The sequence below is a fragment of the Euprymna scolopes genome, chromosome 21 (genome assembly GCF_053919585.1).
Source record: "Euprymna scolopes isolate OS-2025 chromosome 21, ASM5391958v1, whole genome shotgun sequence".
Lineage (NCBI taxonomy): Eukaryota > Metazoa > Mollusca > Cephalopoda > Sepiida > Sepiolidae > Euprymna > Euprymna scolopes.
The window spans coordinates 49,390,447-49,410,217 of NC_136502.1; the positions used below are offsets into that span (position 1 = coordinate 49,390,447).

Here is a 19,771-nt window from a genome sequence, read left to right on the forward strand (position 1 = left end):
GCCCTCCCCTCCTCTGTGTTAAGAACTTGCATCATATCTCCCAGTCTGTATAACCCTTCCAATTATATTATGTGTCTGCACCATCATCATAAGTGAAGTATTTCCTCCCTTCCTCTCTATATGGGTATAAGAACTGTTGCGTCATATATAATGCAGTCCGCATTAATATGAAACCTCCAAGAGTTGTCACAGTCGTCGTCATGATGTAATATACAGGGTGAACAGAAAGTCCTTGGACCAATTCAAAAGTGGTTTATTAATAGAAAATTATAAAAATATAAATTAAACATGAATGAAAATTATAAGTTAGGAAACCGAGAATAAATTCAAATTATTTATTTTCAATGTGATGTCCCTTCCTTTCGATTAGACGTTCAATTCTCTGTCTGAAGTTACCAACCGAGACACGCAGCGTTTCCTAAGGTATTTTAGCCCATTCACTCAGAAGAGATGTCTTTAAAGCATCAACACTTGGATGAGCAACAGAACAGACCTTTGACTCCAACAAAGACCACACCGAAAAATCCATGGGATTCAAATCAGGCGATGCAGGAGGCCACATCTCCTTACTCCAGAATCTTGGAAAATGATGTTGGTACCAGTCCTGAGTTTTTCTAGAGGTGTGGGATAGTGCTCCATCTTGTTGGAAGGTGAAAGGCTGATCTTTGAAGTGTTTCTTCATCTCTTCAAATGCTGAAACCAAAATATCGTTAATGTATCGATCTGTGTTGATCTTAACCCCCTGCTCCACGAAAATCAGAGGCGACTTCCAAGATTTGGAGACTGCAGCCCACACCATGAGGGAAGACGGCTTTTGTGGGCGGAAAACTATTCTCACGGAGTCATCAATGTCTGCTGAAGATTTTGCGTAAACTTTGTTTGAAACTTTGTTTTGATTGTTAACAGTCGCTTCAATTGTGAAGAGTTTTTCATCAGAAAAAACGATCTCTCGCTCTGCCGTGCCAGCCTTCAGTTCTCCAAGAAGAAGCTTTGCTCTTTCAAGTCTCTTGTGCTTTTGGGCAGGTGTTAGGTACTGTCTCTTTCTCATCTTGTAGGGGGACAACTGGAGATCGTTTTTTACGATTGTTCTCATCGAGGTCACGCTCACATTCATGTCTTTAGCCATTTGTCTTGCAGATCTCTTCGGGTTCCTCCTTGCCCTCTCTCGGACAGCTTTAATCACCTTCCTTGTTCAAGCAGTGCGAGGTCTTCCACTCCTATGACGGTCTTCAGATGTACCAAGTTCCTTAAATCTGTTCACAACATGGTACACGGTGGATTTAGCCACTTTCAAGAGCTTAATAATCTCTGAGTTTGTCCTTTTCGCGCAATGAAGCTGAATTATGGCCTCTCGTTTGCTCATTTTTCTGAAAGTTTAAACAAAATTATTTTAATATTTTTGTTGAAAATAATTAGATCAATAGTTAGACTAAATACTTACTTTATTCGAAAAGAGAAAAAGTGATTTTAACAATATTTAATTTTAAAACTAAAAATGGTCCAAGGACTTTCTGTTCACCCTGTATATAAATATCTTCCCATCAGAATTGTCATCACCATTCATTATATATGGCCCCAATATGAGGCCTCGTTAATGTACTACACAACACTGTTAACAACCTCGAAAGGTAATAGCCTTTGATTCTTCAACAAGAACTAGTCGCTGGTTCATATGTCTTCGACGATAAGAGTTGGCAGCTGTTGAAGGGATGGATAAGGTGCGTTCTAATGTAAAAAGATCCAGTCCTCGCACAGATAGGATAGTGCAGAAGTTCATTTTAAATGATCATGTCAGTTCGGCAATTCAGACCAAAGTGGAAGTCACTAACGAACTTAAATGATAATGTGTCTACTTATTTAGGCTTGAAATAAAATGTTTCAAGAGACGATAGTTGGAGGTTTCGTGCCTCATGCGGGGGCGGGGTTGAGTTTCAAACGTCCTTCTTATACGCGTTGCATGAATGAAACTGGAGCATCCATACAGTACAGCTGCCTTAATTGAAACTGAAAAGAAGCATGCAAATACAAAAAAACCGTGAAACGCTACGCGGTAAATATAATCAACCGATTTGATTGGTCCAAAACAACTACAATAGGAGGCATGATATAATTGTAAAATTTCTAACAATATATAGATATACAGTGTATCACAAAAGTGAGTACACCCCTCACATTTCCTCAAATATTTAAGTATATCTCTTCATGGGATTACACTGAAAAAATGATTTTTTTTTTTGACACAATGAAAAGTAGTCTTTAGGTTCGTGCTTTTGGGGAACAACCTAAAAAAATAAATAATTCAACACAAGCTTCTGATACAACGACCACAACAACTTCAATAAATGTAAGAAAGAAAAGGTTTATTCAGGTGAATGTTCACAGGGAGATATTATCCTTGGGTAAAAGCTGGACTCTGTCTACCTGGTGCTATTGCGGTAGTTATTCCCAGTGGGAATCGTCGATACCGGATGAAATAATACAGAGATAGAGAGAGAGAGCGAGGAAATGGATCCTATCTGCTTGGCGTCTCTCTCGGTAAGAAAGAGTTTTTTTTTTTCCTTCAGACCGGAAGCTGTCCGATTTCCTTAGGGGAGAGAAAGGAACAATGCGCCGTACCCCTGATTGGTCAGTATGTGGTCAAATAACCACAGGGGAGAGGCATTGATTTGCGAAAGAAAAAAGTTCCATTTGTCCGCAGCATATTTAACAGAATTTATTTTCCCTCAAAATAACTCAAAATATAACCAATAAAAGCATGACACACTCATCTTTGCACTCCTCAAATTGCTGTGCCTGGCTGTCACCCCAGGAGGAAGCCTCTTCTGAAGGCAATACACAAGAAAGCCCGCAAATAGTTTGCTGAAACATGTCAACAAAGCCCATACTGGAACACTGTGACGAAATTTAATTTGTTTGGTTCTGATGGCCTTAAGCATGTGTGATGGTGACCAGGTGAGGAGTACGAAGTGTGTCATGCATGGTGGCGGGAATGTCATGGTCTGGAGCTGCAAGAGTGCTGCAGGTGTTGAATAGTTATCTTTCATTGAGAGAAACATGAGCTCCAACATGTGCTGTCAAATACTGCAGCAGTGCATGATCCCCTCCTTCCAGAAACTGGGTCACAGAGCAATTTTCCAGCATGACAATGACCCAAAACATATATCCAAGACAACCACTGCTTTACTGAAAAGGCCGAGGATAAAGGTGATGGACTGGCCAAGCATATCTCCAGACTTGAACCCAATAGAACATCTTTGGGACACCCTCAAACAGAAAGTGGATGTGCACAATGTCTTAAATATCTGCCAGCTCCACAACGTCGTAATTGAAGAGTGGAAGAGCATTCCAGTGGCTAAATGTGAAGCTCTGGTAAACTCCATGCCCAGGAGAGTACGGGCAGCTTTTGATAATGATGGTGGCCACACAAAATATTGAGAGTTGACATGTTGTATGTTAATGTGTATTCACTTTTGTTGCCAGGGATTTAGCTTTTAATGGCTATATTTTTAGTTATTTCGAGGGGAAAATCAATTAACTCTGTTATATATGCTGTAGACAGACTACTTTTCATTGTGTCAAAAATTTTTTGTTTTTCATTGTAGTCCCATGAAGAGATATACTTAAATGAAGTTTTTGAATTTCTTAGATGAGGATTGGTTATTTGTATCGGACCTCTATCCAATCATGGCGGATGGAACAAGAGCACGCTAATCTCGTGAAGTAAATAAAGGGTTTCGCTCGAAATTCCGTCCAAATTCCCGAGTTCGACAGAAACATTGCCGAGTTCGACAAGATACACCTGAAGAAGGTCGGAAGTTATACCGACCGAAACGTTGTGAAAATCATACTGTTTTATTCTTATAATGTTCTAACTGGAATACTGTTGCCATATCTGGGCAGGAGCTGCTAAAAACAGCCTATCCTGCCTTGACAGAGTACAAAATAGACTTCGTGGCTTAGTGGGGGATGCCCTTTTCTCTACCCTGCAACCTCTCTCCCACAGAAGAGACATTGCGAGCCTATCCTTGTTTTATCGTTATTTCCATGGCAGGTGCTCGTCTGAACTCCAATCTCTGGTCCCCCCTCGCCAATCTTTCACGAAAAACACCCGTCTAGCTGAATCCACTTTGAAAAATTTCCCCCACTCTTTATCTGTGCCTAAATCAAAACGTGGATTCCATGGACAGAGCTTCTTTCTTAGAACTGCACGCCTGTGGAACTCTGTTCCGTTTGCCTGCTTCCCACCGGACTACAACTTGGATGTCTTCAAGTCCAATGTTAGCAAATTCCTAATGAACCGCCCCCTTAAGTAAACACTTCATCAAATCTCCACACTAAGGTAATGTACTTGCAATAACCCTTATCCCTGAGTGGCTTCCGGGCCTTGATAAGTGGTGATCACTGTGTAAAAAAAAAAAAAAAAAAAATCACGCTCAAGATGAGAACATTAGTCCGATGAATGATAATGCATATACTTAAATATTTGAAGAAATGTAAGGGGTGTACTCACTTTTGTGATACACTGTATAATATGTAGAGATAAATATTTGCGTATTATTTATACCAGTTCCAAGAATTGAAACACAACAAACATTTAGCGTACGATCGTTTCTGTTTTAATTATTATATTCTCGAGTTGGCCAAAACAACCTGAATAAAGTCGAAGGTTACATCGACCGACACGTTGTGAGAATGAAGATAATAGCAGTATTCTGAATAATCCAAATAATATACAACCTTTTCGCGTTCATGGTTGCCACTCCCGCTCCCCCTCTCCCCACCTGTTTCCGCTACTCTCCAATATGGCGCTTGTTTGACGGATCTGCTCTCGTCATATCGTCAGCTATTTGGCGACAGGTGGCCTCCTACTTACAACGCTTTCATCCCAGAGCGCGCGTGCGTGTCTCTCTTTTTTGTGTTAGAACATTATAAGAATAAAACAGAATTCTGTCAATAATGTCGACGTTTTTTCCTCTGAATAGAAATATTAAAAACGAATAAATAAAACGTGCTCTTTCGAAGCTAAAAATATTAAACTTAGAAGTAATGAACTTGTGAGTTTTAAAAGCAATGAAATGATTTTTTTTTCTTTTTTGTTCCTCAGCAAATCTAGGTTGAACATCGTCTGTTTTTTACTGATAGGCTGCAAAACTATTCGATCAAATGTAAACCGGGATCTTACTAAATTATTTTTTTTTTAAGTTGACAAATTAACGGTGATTTTGTTTGTTTGTTTGTTTGTTTGTTTGTTTACTTGCCTCCCCACGAGGGCAGAGTTGAACTTGAGATCAGTTTTCAATGTGGGGGGAAACCAGCTCCCCAAAAAGAGGCACTCTGGTTAGTAACGAAAATAAAAAAATGTATCAGTCATAGAGGATTTCTTCTCCATTAACCGAGACCAAAAAATGTGTAGTGCAGCATCTGAAAAACAGAGACTACACTTTGATCTTGGCCCAAAGGAGGAGATGCACCCTTTGCCCGGTATTAAACGTTACGTTAAATTCCTTTTTTTTTTAATAAAATTAGAAAACAGAAAAAAACCGAGACATGTGCATGTGAGCATTATGTATTTTCTAAACAGTTCACTTTTTATAAGTAAAAAAAAAAAAAATTACTCGACCTGGAATCGAAACTAAAACTCAGTGAGCCAAGTACGATAACCATTAGGCCGGCTTGACACGTCTTTAACAAATGTTTTCAAACCAACTTATTCTTAACATAATCTGAACGATTTGCGCATGCGCAATCGGGAAACAGTTGACAAATAGATAAAAGTCCGATCACCCTCACGTACTAATTGTTCAATTTTATCTCAGCAGCCTTTTTTTCGGATGAAAAAAAAAAGTTTACCACATGCCTGAATACCCCATATATCAAAAGTCTTTAGATAAAAAATTCGTAGAGTATATAGGTTGAGAAGTGTCCTCACCCACACACATTCTCACTTTTATAAATATATATATTAAAATGTAATGACACAGACGGCATAATCATGTTGACATACCAGTTCCCGTTAGAGCACCAAAGTTAAGCAACGTTGAGCCTCGTCAGTACTAAAATGGGTGACCATTTGGGAATTCTAGGTGTTGTAAGTGCTTTCTGCTTATCTCGGCATTGTTTCCTTGTCGTCCTGGACTTCTCCCCGCCACTGGACTCAAGCAGTGCCGATTCAGGAGAGGTGTGGTGGGTTATTGCACAACTCTTGTCTCACAATTACACGAGCAGCTACAGGAATTCTAATTCAGAGAACATTGCTCAGTTGGTGTTTAATAACTGTGAATAAAATTTAATGCAAATCTGAAATATTTTAATTTTAAAATGGGATGTTTTACCCGTATTATGCCTTCTAAAACATAGTAAAATACTTCAAATGGACTTAAATTTCGGAAATATTTATTGATTAATGTATTAGACCATAATATACAATGTGATACATAATATACAAGGTGATACATAATATACAAGGTGATACATAATATACAAGGTGATACATAACATACAAGGTGATACATAATATACGAGATGATACATAACATAGAAGGTTATACATAATATACAAGGTGATACATAACATACAAGGTGATACATAACATACAAGGTGATACATAATATACAAGGTGACACATAATATACAAGGTGATACATAACATACAAGGTGATACATAATATACGAGATGATACATAACATAGAAGGTTATACATAATATACAAGGTGATACATAACATACAAGGTGATACATAATATACAAGGTGATACATAATATACAAGGTGATACATAATATACAAGGCGATACATGATATACACGGTGATACATAATATACAAGGTGATACATAATATACAAGGTGATACATAATATACAAGGTGATACATAACGTACAAGGTGATACATAATATACAAGGCGATGCATAATATACAAGATGATACATAACAAAGAAGATGTTACATAATATACAAGGTGATACATAACATACAAGGTGATACATAATATACAAGGTGATAAATAACATACAAGGTGATACATAATATACAAGGCGATACATAATATACAAGATGATACATAATATACAAGGTGATACATAATATACAAGGTGATACATAACATACAAGGTGATACATAATATACAAGGTGATACATAACATACAAGGTGATACATAATATACAAGGCGATACATAACATACAAGATGATACATAATATACAAGGTGATACATAACATACAAGGTGATACATAATATACAAGGTGATACATAATATACAAGGTGATACATAACATACAAGGTGACACATAATGTACAAGATGATATATAACATACAAGGTGATACATAACATACAAGGTGATACATAATATACAATGTGAAATAAGTTTCCACACCTTTTGTACAGGCATTTAAAATTATCGTAGATGCTTGAAAATTCAGTATATTATTACTATACATCTTATTAGATCACTGACAAATTTTTATGATTTCAGGTTAAGTGAACAGCTATAGCAGTAATAGGAATATACCCTACTATAGCTTGATTATCATAGATTGTGAATTTCAAAAATGCACTCTGGACGTGAAGGGAATTTAGAAGAACGATAGACAATAAAATTCTGTTTTAAGCTTAGATAAAAGTCCACAGAAACTTATGAAATGCTTCGGACTGCTTTTGGACCATTTTGCTTGAATCGGGCATCAGTTTTTGAATGGCATGAGATTCAATGATGGCAGGGATTCTGTGAGGTATGATGAGTAGTGGGGAGGAGTAAGAAAGTCAGAATACTAGAGTTGATTGGCCAAATAAAGAATTTCATAGGTAAGAACCATCGTGTGTCTGTAGAGACAATAAGTGCGCAGTTGGATGACAGTGTGGGAACTGTTCACACAATTATTCGTGATGAACTGAAGATACAAAAGATTTGCGCAAAGTTTGTCCCAAGGGTGCACCATCCTTGTCACAGACTATTTGACCAAGATGGGCATCAAGACAGTTCCTCACCCTCCCTATAGTCCAGACCTTGCTCTCTGTAACGTTCTGCTATTCCCTAAGCTCAACGACAATCTTAGAGGTTGTTGTTATGAGACAATAGATGAGATTAAAGAGGCTGTGATGAGGGTCATTGACTCGCTTACACAAGAGGATTTCCATGGGTCTTTCCAGAATTTGTTGGAACGGTACAAGTGCATTGCAGCCGGAGGAGATACTTCGAAAGGTACTAGAGTTTCATGTGTGTACTATCAATAAAAGTGCCCAATACGAAAAATGTCTGCAAACATATTGAAGGCACCTCGTATTGTTAAAATGTAACAAAATTCGTTGGTAACGGAATTTACACGAAACGTTTCGATTGTTGGCATAAAATAAAATTGAACTAACTATAGCCCAGATGCTCTCAACCCCGGATAAATTTACCCCTAGAGACTAAAAATTATATAGTCGAGGGTAAATGATTGAAGTACCTGATAGTTTAAAATAATTTATTTTCAGATTGTGTCATATCTAAATAAAAGTACTTACCAGAATTCATTTGTCAAATATGGCATTGACTTCGATGTTGTGTTATGTGTAAAATTATTTTTATTCAAAACCTAATGTCCTAAACTATAAAAAAAAAAAGTTCTTTTTAACTTTCTTGTTTTTCAGTCACTTTATGGTGGCTATGGTTTTTCTTTTGTATGGAGTAGGAGGAAAATGAAGAAATACGTGCGGACGAGGGGGTCAACGATGAAGGAAAGGTTGAGAGTATCTTCTATAGCCGTTTCCATCTCAATGTTGGACAATCGATAATGAATGATTAATTACTTTAAGATCAGACACATACAAATATATAACACTACACACATACAAGTATATAAACTTACACACATACAGTTATATAAACACACACACACACAAATATATAAACATACACACATACAAGTCTGTAAACATACACGCATAATGATGATGATGGCAGCAAATTCGCTTTCGAACATTGCCATCACTCGATATAGCAGACAAAAAGAAGGTATATAGAAAAACGAAAACATTCAGTGATGGGCCGCACGAATGTGGCTTTTAAGCCCTCACAAACTCTTTCATTCCTTGGCACACATTGTACAGACATGTGCACCACTATCAGCACGTTCTTGATGTTCTTTTTTTTTTGTAGGATCAAATGAAATGGTAAAGTGTTTCTAATTTATATCGAGCAATGCCTGTGCATGAGGATTGTTATAGTGGGGAAAGACTTTGCGCCGAGACAATCCCATTCTCTAAACAACTGCCACATTGATCCAAAAAGGAGAGCAAGCCAACATCATCGGATGCAGCAGTCATCGCAAGTTTTATATCAGAGATTTCCTTCTCCTAGGGAGGTTGCCTTCACTACGGCTTACAGAGCCCTCTCCACCCACCATGCCATTTGATCCATGACTGGAACTAAGGTTGCTGCCCACTAGAGCATATTCCACACGCCGGTGGGTCATAAATGTCGCAGCTTACAGGGCCTAAGCTCCTCTGGAGGTTTCTATCAGGTTTACCTCACCCTTAGCCTTTGATTAAATAACCTTGGCCCACAAGGCAGTGGAGGTCCAGTTATACGACGCAGGACAATCGCCGTTCATCAGAGCCCCGTCTGCGTGGTAGTGGTCACGACGTGCACGTGGGGTTGATTTGCACAGAAAGACGCTAAGACATCTGTGTGCCTTTAACACATATCCACACCACACACGCATATAAGTATATAAACATACACACATACAAATATATAAACGTACACACAACAAATATATAAACATACACACATACAAATATATAAACATTCACACATACAAATATATTAATATGCACACATAGCTAACTTTGTATATAACTATATGAACAGATATTGTTATTGTATGGGCGCTGACGTCTAGGGTTGATGTGCCGTAAAAGAAACAATCGCAATCTATCCTGTTCTGAAAACAAAAATAATATTGTTTTCGCTGTTTTAGATTATTCGGTTATCGTCTGTTTGACAAAATACTATGGAATTAAATATCGCTTATATTAAACGTTTTGTAGATCATACATCTGTCTGTGCTTGGGGGGGGGGTTATATCTCCGTTGTGTTTATCAGTCCATAAAATCTAATGGATTTTTTTTCATGCCGACGACGACAACGCCTTTTATTATGAACGTCATACGCATGCGCCACCCAAATGGAAACACCGGAAGTAGCAGATGTGACAAATTCAATGCGGTTTTGCTTCTCATTATTTTTCTATATTATTATTATTATTATTATTATTATTATTATTATTATTATTATTATTTATTTATTTATTTATTTATTTAAGTTGTACATTTTTGTATATATTTGTCAATCGCATTAGAGGCCAAATTGTGTTGTAGCTTCCGTTTATCATCGTTTATATGCCCTGAGAAAATCCTCGAGGATCAATTGGTTATTTCTTCTTGCTTGACCATTTTTTGTTTATGAAAATGTTCCACGGATCAATTTGTCAATCATCAACATTCAGTAAGTGTTAGTTCAACTAACAAAAGACAACAACAACAACAACACACACACGCACGCGCGAGCGCGAGCACACACACACACACACACACACACACATATATATATTATATATGGCATTCAATTTGAGTTTCACTAAGGATATTTACTTATCTCTTTTGGATTATTATTCAACAGACATTTTCGGATTCTTCCAAGTAAGTATTTTTTCAACAGTCATGTAGTTATGATTAATAGAGCATAAATCAGATATACACACACGTGCACACACACACACACACATACTATATATATATATATATTCACAACAAATAACTGTTACCAAAGGTAATAAAATTTACATTCCTGCCCGCTTGAATAGTTTTTAAACATCTCAAAGTGTCTATTTTTTTTTTATTACAATATAAGATTTCGTCAATATCCCTGTTTTCAGAGACACACAAAAAAATTTAAAATGGCCAATCTATTTGTTGGTGTTGGTATTTCATACCTTAAAGAATCATTTAATAAGAATGATTTACCTTACCACTAACCATAAGTCCGACTGGAACCCCCACACTCAAGGTTAGTAGTAGGGAAAACCATTCTTTATGTATCTTAATAAGCCTAAAATTAACGATTATATACAAACAAAATCGACTGCCATTTTTATTTACTCGTGTTTGGCTAAGTTAAAGTGACGTCAACAAACTCAGAGATAATAAATTTTGCGATCAGTTTCCACACTTTAAAATCATACAGGTCGGAAAAAATTTTTTCTTGCGTTTGGTAAAAATAATTGGTTGTATATTTAATTTGATATCGATTTCTGCTCTGTTTAATATACTACCTGAATAACAGTTTTTCTTCAGATTTTAATGGGGATATCTCTTCTTTTCACTAGAGTGCAGCTTTTATGGAAGCAACGTCGCTAATCTTTTTTTTCGCTTCATCGTTATTTTTATGGTAGGTGCTCGACTGAGCTTTAATCTCTAATCCCTCTATAGAACATCCACATCAACATCTCTTATTACAACTATTGTAAAGAATTTCAATTTCCTCCCCTTTGTGTACCTAAAACTATTTGTCGATGGAACAAAGTATCACGGGGCTGCTTCCCAGTTGACTATATCATAATTGTTTTCAAATTCAATGTTAACAAATTCTTGCTGAACAGTTCCATCATATATATATATATATATATATATATATATATATATATATATAGAGAGAGAGAGAGAGAGAGAGAGAGAGAGAAAGAGAGATAGATAGATAGAGAGAGAGATAGATAGATAGATAGATAGATAGGTACGTGTGTATGTGTTGGGGAAAATTATTCTATTTCAATTTCACCCTTTGTGTATAGCAATCCTTTTAGTTTAAAAGCTCAATGTTTGTTATGTAACAACAGAGCACATAAAAATGAATAACACTATAGCTACATCCAAAGTTGCTCTTCATTTTTTTCAATATATCAAAACTTCTGTATATTTTAGAGATATGTTTTATTGAGCAGAAACAATCATTATTAGTGTGTCAGTATTCAATTTTTTTTACGTATACTCCTCAAAAAATCAAGAAATTTTCCTTAGACTGAAATAGGCATGACCATGTAATGTGAAAGAAAAATGTTAAATCTTCTATAGAATTTTTTCTCCAACATTACATGGTCATGCCTATTTCCAAGTTAAATTTCTTAATTTTCTGAGGAGTATACATAAGAAAAAATTCAGTACTGACATACTAATAATTATTGTTTCTGCACGACGAAACAGATCTTTAAAATGTACGGAAGTTTTGATATGTTGACAAATATTATTATTCATTTATATACCAACTAGACGCCCGGCGTTGCCCGGCGTTGCCCGGTCGTACAATACGCTTAAACATGATATTTTAATTTATGCAGATTGTGTACGTATTATTATAGAACCAATCCTCTATTGAGTATTATATATTATGATTCGCAAAAAATATTTAAAAAACAAAAAAAATATTAATGATAATGTCGTTCATTAAAAGTTGTCTGTGTTTGTTTACAATATCACGTCAGTTGATATGTAGTCTTGACGATGAATGCCCTGGAAAAGACACTTCTAATTAAACTTTATTGATATGAAAACGAAGAAATAAACTAAACTTCTGACTGACCAACAATATGGATGTAGGCAAGCCCGTTCACAGCAGAAATCCTAACTGTAATCTCTGAACGTATATACCAGTCACTGGACAAAGCAGGGGAGGGTAGAGCGGTAGCTCTAGATATATATAAGGCTTTTGACAGGGTATGGCATGAGGGTCTCCTCAGGAAAATTAGATCATACGGTATCACTGGAAGAATACATAACATAATTAAATCCTTCTTAGATAAGAGAAAACTCCAGGTTGTCCTCGAAATATAAGTGCGGGAATGCCTCAAGGACCTTTATTATTCCTAATATTCATAAATGCCCTCCCTGACAAAATTGCCTCTGATATGGGTATATATACTGATGACACCACACTCTATAAAAGGCACGACAGGAAAACAAATGAACACATATCTAAAGAAATGGCAGAATCACTAGAGGATGACCTCCAATCTGTAGTGGAATGGAGACAAAAATGGATGGTCACATTCAATGTTGCCAAGACTAAACTTGTTTTCTTCAATAATTACAAGAAACCTTCTCTACCACCAATAGCAATGGACAATGATTCTTTATCTGAAAGTAATCTTTTAAACTCCTTGGCTTAACGTTCACAGGAAACATGAGTTGGAACAATTACATTGAAAGCATTGCCAGAATCGCTGCGAAGAAGGTTGGCTCTCTCTCTACTGTGCTAGAAAAGTATTAATAACCGAAAGTATCCTGTACCTCTATAAGGCCACCATTCGCCTATGTATGGAGTATTGTTGTCATATTTGGGCTGGTGCATCTGCTACTAGTCTCTCGCTCATATACATATATATATATATATCGCCGCCAACCTGATAGGTCCTGAATTGTCATCTAAGCTCCAGCCTCTGTCCCATTGACAAAATGTTGCGTCCCTCTGCCTGTTCTACAAGTACTTTAATGGTGAATGCTCTGACGAACTGCAAGCACTTGTACCCCCTTGACATGAATTCCTCCAACAAACTTGAGAAGCAGCTAAATCCCACCCCTTCACGGTAGAGATCCCTAGATGTAAAAGAGATTTCTACTCCAGTTGTTTCTTCCCCAGAACCGCTAGACTTTGGAATTCCCTTCCGGATCCCTGCTTCCCCAACTGCACTGACATACAGAAGTTCAAGTGTAGCGTGAACCGACATCTTGCTGCCCAACTCCCCATATAGTACCCCAGTAGTTGTTGCCCCTGATAGTAGCCCCCTACACCAAAGTGGCGATGTGTCTTGTTTGGGGTGAAAATGTAATAAAAAAAAGAACACTGCCAGACAGATAAATTAGCTTTGTGTTAAATTTGCAAAAGATAGGTTTAGCCGTTTCAGAACCTAACTTTAATAAAAATAATCAGTGAAAAAAAAAATTTTTCTCAAAAAAACGTAAAAATTGAAAGGGTGCCAATAATTTCGGCTTTAACTATATATATATATATATATATATATATATATATATATATATATATATATAATTTCCTTTTCAGATTAAATGTTTTTAACTCTTTTAAAAAGTGTTTTAACATGTTTTATTAACTATTTGCTCCTATATATATATATATATATATATATATATATATATATATATATATATATATATTCGACTTCGTCCCCACTTAACTGCCCTAATTATTATTTTTGCAAAGATAGTTCGTCCTGACAATCAGATCATCATCTTCCCTTACTCCACAGTAACTGCCTTGACGTTGGACCAATACCCTCTCTCACCTTTGAATCAACTCAATCCACCGTGTGATAACTTTCTACACTTATTCTTCAAATTGCTTTCTTTTTGGATAATCTCACGGACTGGACTTCTTCTTCTGTGTCTATCCACTAAGATATTTATATTTTTGGACCATGCACTCGGACTACAGTAAATATTTTATTTCTACCACTTTCTCGAATTCACCTCATTTTGGACTCATCAACTCCTATGTGAAACCAATTTTTTTATACCCTCCCCCATTCAATCTGTTTCATTATTCTGCATTTCACTTTCACGCTAGTATGATCTTTTTCATATTTAGTTTCTTTAAACATTTTACAAGCAATATTTCTGCATGAATTTTGCTAACGTCTCCCCTCTGTATTTCTTCGAAACTCCGCGGATTAAATATTTTCACCTATATGTGTTTTTCGTTTCCGGAAAATAAATGATGTGTTTAACTCTTGCTAAAGTGTTTCTAAGCATACTTTATTAAACCTATTTACTAATATAAATATATATATATATATATATATATATATATATATATATATATATATATGTATATATATATATATATGTATATATATGTATATATATATTTCTGTAGAAATATATATTCTTATAATATATACCAATCCTTATTTAAGAAGCTCAATGTAATTACAGAGCAATACAGTGAATAAATAACAAAAAGTCATATTCCAAAATTCATGATGTTGACCATCTTATAATTTTTTTCCTTTAATTCAGTTGACTTATACAATTCTTGACAGTATCTGTTTCGTAGCGCAAAATCAATCACTTAATTATTATATCAATCAGTGAATCTATTATGTCATTAAGTCATCAGAAGAAATAGCAACAATCAATCCGTCAAAAGGAAATAAAATGTGATTAAAATCCGAAAATTGGAAACGAAGCTGCAAATACCTTTAATATGTTTCCATTACGCCATTTTGAATTTGAAAATTTGAAAATTTCGAATTTTGAAAATTCAATATGGCGTAATGGAAAAATAAATAAATAAATAAATAAATATATATATATATATATATATATATATATATATATATTAGTGTACTTAGGCAGCATTCCTTCATGCAGGCAAACATTATTAAAAACAACAGAGATACCTTGCTTAATGATTCTTTATTTCATTTTTTCGATCTTTCGTAAGATTTTTTTAACTTCAAGATGGAAGGTATTTACAAATGTTCCATGGTTCACACGAGCGCTTTCGATTCTTTCTTGAATCATCATCAGGTGGAGATAAAATATTAAAAATAGAAGTGAAATATATAGTTACGAATGATAAAAAGAGTCAATGAAAAGTCGATTAAAATATACATTTACGAGTGATAAAAAACTCGATTAAAAATTAGGATGATAAAAGGCGATGTTAGTAAAACCAGTCGTATACTGGTTATGGTAAACATTTCAGTACATTATTGCTACTTTCAAAATATATATATATGTGTGTGTGTGTGTGTGTGTGTGTGTGTGTGTGTGTGTGTGTGTGTGTGTGTGTGAACTTAATTCATATGTACTATATCTGTTCCATAGTTGAACATTAAGAATGGGACTTACTTGGAGTTTTTAATGAGGACGGTATGTCAGACTATTCTACAAATTTAAACAAACACCTTCATGTATAAAAGTGGATGTTACACAATTTTCAAATTTGTTACTTTAAAACAGCCTTATTAGACAGTTCTTCACTAATAACATTTGGAAAATCGATTTAATTGTTAACATATAGATACCTGTCAACGTGAAGTAACGCTTGAAAGATTAACTATCCGGGTGGCCAAGAAGATGGCGTAATAAAATAGATTTTAAAAAATGTTCTTAATGCTTAATTTTGTTATTATTAGAAATGCAGTTTTTATGTTATTAAAAAAAAAAAACTACAGACAAACAGATTGCTATTTGGGTCTGACTTTCAAAATCCGACAAAAATGACTTCATATATAATAAATAATTAATTTGTCTCATGAGAACCTTTCTTATTGACTGCTGTCAAAAAGCTCTATATCAAAGGTTATTGAGAACTTTTGAGTCTGCTGTCTTGATTCTGCTCAGTTTCGGGTGTCTGGTCAGCTTGTTGTTCAGACATCAATTCCGAGAGCTTCACAAAAAGATAAAAATCATTCTTCCCCCTAACAATGGCTATGCGGCTTCTCAGAGGTACATGTCCGGTAAGTTAAAGCAATCTGCACACACACACACACACACACACACACACACACACACACACACACACACATATATATATATATATATATATATATATATATATTGTTGAAAAAACAGCGTTAAAAAGAATATATTTACTTATTACCTTAACGAGGTATTTATAGCTCTAGTATCTAACTATTGCGCTATCTAAAATAGAACTGTATCTTACTTATTCATTCGTAATTAATATCCAAGAAGTTAAATTACGTTTAAACATAGGATGTATATATATACAACGTTAACAAATTCCTAATGAACCGCCCCCTTAAGTAAACACTTCATCAAATCTCCACACTAACGTAATGTACTTGCAATAACCCTTATCCCTGAGTGGCTTCCGGGCCTTGATAAGTGGTGATCACTGTGTAATATATATATATATATATATAGCTCCTGTCTTTATATGAACACACACACACACACACACACACACACACACACACACACACACACATATGTGTGTGTTTATACGCGCGAGCGCGTGCGCGCGTGTGTGTGCGTGTGTGTATGTGTTTGTGTGTGTGTGTGTGGTGACTATGTAGAAAAATTAACTCTAGCACATATATATATATATGTATATATATATATATATATATATATATTAGTGTATAATATAGTGTATATATATATATATATAGTGTATATATAATAGTGTAGCATATATATATATATATATATATGTATATATATATATTAGTGTATAATATAGTGTATATATATATAGTGTATATATAATAGTGTAGCATATATATATATATATATATATATATATATATATATATATATGCTAGAGTCATTTTAAAAATAAAGCCTCCTACTGATTTTTCAACTCAAAATGTTGAAGAGTCACAAAGACGGGAATGGTAAACTGATAAAAACGAGCGAACTTTCGTGCTACAGAATTGATTTTTCTACATAGTTACCACACACACACACATGCAAACACATACACACACGCACACACACGCGTGCACGCGCTTGCGCGTATAAACACATATATATATGTGTGTGTGTGTGTATGTGTGTGTGTTCATATAAAGACAGGAGCTATATATATATATATATATATATATATATATATATATATATATATATATATATATGAGAGAGAGAAAGAAGATTAAAACTGTAAGTTGAAATTTACAATCAAAATTCATTGTTCAACAGAATACTTCAAAAAACAATTCACAAAGTCCTTATTCCGTGGAGTTTCAAAGAATGCTATTCTTGCTATTCTTTTCATCAGGGGACAGAAAGAAATCAGCAAATTATATTTGTGACAATTGTAGGATTTGCTAGTTAAGACATTAAGTGAAACCGCAATTTATTGTAGTTATAAAATGCCAAATAAAGAAAAGAAACAATGTTGGATATGTAAAAAAAATATATAAACAAATGTCGCATAATATTGCGTATTGAGATTTTTTATTCGGTTGGGATGAAATTTTCTATATATAAATACTGTTCTTTATATTAGTTTGAAGTTTACCATTGCGTATATCAGGTAAACACTACATCCCTTTGCTTTCATTGATATATATACAGGGTGTCCACAAAGTCTGGCTACATTATGCAGCCAGACCTTGTGGGCACCGTGTAGATTATGCAGCCAGACTTTGTGTGCACCGTGTAGATTATGCAGCCAGACGTTGTGGACACCCTATATATATATATATATATATATATATATATATATATATATATATATATATATACGTATGTATGTATGTAGTCTTGAAAGTTTATTTAAACCTTTAAAGCTATATTTAAAATTTTTATTTTCTTCATCAATTGCTTACCATGAAACACTGTTTCAGGGAATTAAAAACCAAACAGCATATTAAATCATGGCTCCCCAGCAGTCTTTATCAAACACAACCTCCCTTAAACACATGAACAAAATAATTTATATACTGGATCTAGTTCCCCCCCCCCACCGTACCCCAGATTAATTTAGGCTAGCCAATTCATGTCATTTAAAAAATAATTCTTACTTGTGCCCCTTCCGTCCCTTTCTCCACAAAGTTATGTGGCTGTTTACAAACTACTGTTTTTATATAGTGTTTCTAATACTTATTAGCCCCTTCTTTGTTATTAGTATTATTTTTAAATATATACATTCTTAGTGACTCGTTCAATCTCTATAATTATTAGTTAATAAAATTACATAGGATATATACGTATAAAATTAAAAACATTATGAATATATGCATTTTTACACAGCATCCTGTATATATTGTTCAGCTATATATATATATATATATATATATATATATATATATATATATATATATATATATATATATATATAAGCTGTAAAACAGCGAAACAGTATTATACGTGGATGACTATAATGCTCCCTATCTTGGGTTGAACATATTGAGAAGTGACATATAAACTACCATTAGCGTATTAAGCGACGCTCTTTGTGCAAATCGAGCGGAGGCATTTGGGCGATGTCAAAACATCGTTAATTCATTACCCACACAGCAGCAGCCTATAGCCTAATGGTGAGAAGCCTTGACTGCGATTTGGGCGGTCGGGTTGCGATTCTGGCTTGAGGCAGTTGCCTATCTAGCCGCACTGATGAGCTGTGAAACAGCGAAACAGTACTGTATGTGGATGACTATATATATATATATATATATATATATATATATATATATATATATATATATATTGTAGTCTATGTAAATACAGTTTTGCCCAGAAAGCTGCAAGATCTAAACCTAAATATTGAACGAATATTTTATTTCCTATTTGAAAGTAGCTTTCTTCAGTAAGATGACTTGTAAGTATTTTTAAATTACCTTTGGAAACCATTTTTCGTTTTACACCAGAAGACTTTGAATCTTGAAAAGTCTACGCATTCACCTTTATCGCCTGCAAAATCTAAATCTACCGTGTTATATAATCCTTTAATTGGTTCTTTATGCGATATTTTTTGTATATAAAGTACTAAAATCTTACGTTGGTATGGATTTACCTTTTTTTTTTTTCAAGAATTTATGCTATCAAGTTTTTCTTTTACCGGATTTGCATTATTTACTACCCAAAATAAATTTATATTCCAATAGAATTTCCTTTTCTATTGGAAATTATTTATTTAATTTATAATTAGTTGAAATACTTTAGATAAAGTTTTACTAAATGGCTTTGTGTGTGCACATCTTTGAAGAGACAATAAAACGGGTGCTTACTGTTTTTTGAGTATT

The 19,771-nt window shown here is 34.6% G+C and overlaps 1 long non-coding RNA gene across 1 annotated transcript in view; it reads left to right on the forward strand.

Annotated features, from left to right (window-relative positions):
- The first annotated feature begins 10,355 nt into the window (after nt 1-10,355).
- Nucleotides 10,356-19,771, forward strand: part of LOC145242254 (uncharacterized) — a 27,037-nt gene continuing 17,621 nt past the window's right edge. The window contains exon 1 of the long non-coding RNA XR_013862677.1: nt 10,356-10,685. This is a non-coding gene — a long non-coding RNA (uncharacterized LOC145242254). The remainder of the gene's footprint in view (nt 10,686-19,771) is intronic.